Genomic DNA, 3,422 nt, shown 5'->3' on the forward strand with positions numbered 1-3,422 from the left:
ATTTTAATCCTTTAACACTAACATTGTTAATTTATTACAAATTTTTTACATTAGACATTTAGATATTGACAACATTCTCAAGCATTGATATATTAAGTTTGATATTTTTAAAATAACAATTATCAGCACAAAAAATAATAATTTAAAACTAATAATGCTGGGATAAAATGATTAAAAAGATATTTTATAAAATTAAAAGATCAAATTAAAATATCATATAAAATTAGAGGATTAAAAGTATACTAATTTTTATTGTATCATACGCAATTAGTCTTTATGGCCCTCGACAAATGTTACTTTTAGAAAGGAAATGAAAAATTTATATGGAAAGAAAATAGAATAGGTGATTTCTCATTTCAATTTTAAAAAGTTATTTTCTACCTACCCAAAATTACAAAATTATGTATGGTTTGGAATTTTATAAACTTAATTAATAAATATTAAAGGGTTAATATGTAATTTAAACCCTGAATGTAACACCCTCAAAAATACAAACTGATTTTTTGCAAATTATTAAAATCATTATCATGGTAGAAAATTTTTTTACCATGATACATCCAAGACAATATACCACAGGTCTTAAAATATCTCAAAAAAGCAATTAGAACCATGAGGGACAGTCAGGATCCTCATGGCATGATATTTAAATTAGGTCATGAATCAAGAGAGACAAACATAATCCTCTTGGTCAAATAAATACTTTTAATAAAAAGGATTAGAGTTTACATGCTTCACAAAGAAGATACGTCCTAAGTTGACACAAGATACATTGTATAATCCAAAATAAGAGGCAACGTAAAAGATGGTATTTCATACACCATAGTTACACCTCTGGTGCTTTCTCGGCCGGACTCGCTCCTGTAAAAATATTAACCACGGGGAATGAGACTTAAAAGTCCCAGTAACCAAAAATTAATATGTAATGATGCATGCGATTGTAACTAATCATGCGATTGCTAAGTGGACACACAAAACATTTAACTGAACAATATTTTCAAACAAACTGAACAAGTATTTAATTTGCATGACTACACCTTATATCCTCCCTTCGCCATGCTCGGACGCCAAATCACCCGGCCAAAGGTGAGTTGGACCAAGCGACACGCCACTCATTGGGTCCAATGAGGGCTTACCACGTGGTAATAATTAACCGAACAGAAATTCCCATTAACACCATGCATTAAAATACCCTGACAAGTCATGCATCATTCAAATATCCAAACAGGAATATATCCGAACAATAATATCTCATCATGATAAATAAAAATAAATTTTTGACCCACTTGGCAATAATTTCAAACAAGTATATAACAGTATTTATTTTCAATAATTTATAGTTTTTCCAAACAACAAGTCAACACATAACCATTCACAAACACACTCATCACAACACATTAATAATGGTTACCTTGTGTCTTGAATAACAAGTTCCTCTTCACAACTCCTTTTTCACCACTATCTTTGTCAATATAATCTACATAATTATTTCACAATACTATATATTAATTTTACATTAAAATAAATAACTCTAATTTAAAGAATTAGAAAGTCTTAGATCTATAATCCATATTAATACTAATTTAAGATTTATGCCTCATTTAACTTCCCAAATTCTTTTTCTAAAATTCTCGTACCCTAATAAACTATTTTTTTTATCCTCAAATCACTTCTAGTATCACAATTTCATCCTTCTATATTCTAAAAATTCATCCAAAAATAAATTAAAAATTTTAAAATTATCCTGAAACCTCAAATCACCTTTCTATAACCTCAAAAATACATATTCATACTTAAATAAATATTTAATAATCAGAGGTTTATCCCTACATCTCAGATTCTACATAAATTCAACCATATAGATCTAGATTTAACTCAAAAATTCTTAAACATGAGTTTTAACCTCAAGAAAATATTCTATAATATTTGTTATATCCCTAAGAGTTTTAACCTATATTTTTAATCCATCATATCATCAGATTAACTATCCTATAAAAAAAATCCTAATCAGAATATTTACTCTATCCTACAAAATAATCATATCACTAAAAAGCTAATATTATTTGAAAAATAATTATAAAATTAATTTTATAATTAAATAAATTTTTTAAATGCTAATCTAAACAGGAAAGTTAGAACATACCTGAAGAAAAAGAAAATAATCCCCCCTTGCAAGAAGACGCCGAGCAACGTGAGAGGAAGAGAGAAAAATAATATAAAAATGAGATTGTGGGTCCCAAAATTATATTAAAAAAACTATAGGTTTGCATTTAATTATTCAAACCTTTGGGCTATTACTTGCAATTTTCACAAATTGCATCTTGGGCCCTTAGTTGCAATTTTCACAAATTGTAATAAATAATTCCTTATGCTTCCTCCACAATGCACCTCCTCTTTTTATACATGAGGAGGTGCCTTTCATTCCCACATCTAACCGATGTGGAACTAAACCCCCTCCTTTTTTTTTTACTTTCTTTTTTTTTTTAACTCTCACACACACATAATTTTTTTAAATCTTAAAATTATATCTTAACAAAATATTTCTTATATAATTTTAAACTTAAATTTTTAAATTCATAATTAAATGCCTACCCATATTATTAAAATAACTTCAAATAATATAAATTCCTATTATTATCATCATTTTAAAAAAAACTTAAATTTCATAATTTTTTTATCTAAAATTTAGGATGTTACACTGAACTATATGTCCAGGGATAATTTAAATTTTAAATTTTAAAAGATACATTTTAAACTTTAAATAATTAAAATTGGAGTAGTTTCACCTCTATTGTTAAGTTTAGACAAATATTTATTAAAGTTGAGGCCTGATGTGTAATTTTTACTAAATGAAAGTAGGTGAGAGAAGAAGAGTGAAATTTGATGAGTAATTTTTATCATAGGGGAAAGAGAAAAAGTGAAAATCACACATTAGGTTTTAATTTGATGGACGTTTCTTAAAATTTAATGATAACAATGAAATTGCCCTACTTTAATTGTTTGTGATTCAAATCACTCATATACTTATAGTTCAAGATTTAAATTATATATTAACCTAATATTAAATTTTAAGAACCAAATTAACAATTGGGACAAATTTATGGGGCTAAAACTTTCATTATCCTTTATTTTTATATGAGTTAGGAATTCTCAAATAAAAAATAAATAAAGAAAATAGAAGTGTTTGGATGTCTATATCATTACATATGGAGTCACAGTATTATCACAGTATAAATGTTGGAACTCGACATTGCAAACATTTATCGCTTTAATTAGGGAATCTTGTAAACTAAATCTAAATTAATAGGCTAAAGCACCGCATGAGGGTTGGAAAAAGTAGGAAAAAAAAAGGGTTCTGATAAAAGAACTATAGAAAAAGGAGGCAAGACAATGCAAGTTTCATTCACCCTGAGACCCTGAGTTAA

At 27.1% G+C, this 3,422-nt stretch overlaps 1 long non-coding RNA gene across 1 annotated transcript; it reads right to left on the reverse strand.

Annotated features, from left to right (window-relative positions):
• Positions 1-753: 753 nt before the first annotated feature.
• Positions 754-2,308, reverse strand: LOC129292615 (uncharacterized). Its single transcript, XR_008588916.1, has 3 exons — positions 2,141-2,308; positions 1,409-1,474; positions 754-858 (listed from the first exon to the last, which is right to left on the reverse strand). It is a non-coding gene; the product is annotated as an uncharacterized LOC129292615 (long non-coding RNA).
• Between the last annotated feature and the right edge of the window lie 1,114 nt (positions 2,309-3,422).

The sequence above is a fragment of the Prosopis cineraria genome, unplaced genomic scaffold (assembly GCF_029017545.1).
Source record: "Prosopis cineraria cultivar Desert tree isolate PC_DT_omini unplaced genomic scaffold, ASM2901754v1 PC14, whole genome shotgun sequence".
In the NCBI taxonomy this organism is placed as follows: domain Eukaryota; kingdom Viridiplantae; phylum Streptophyta; class Magnoliopsida; order Fabales; family Fabaceae; genus Prosopis; species Prosopis cineraria.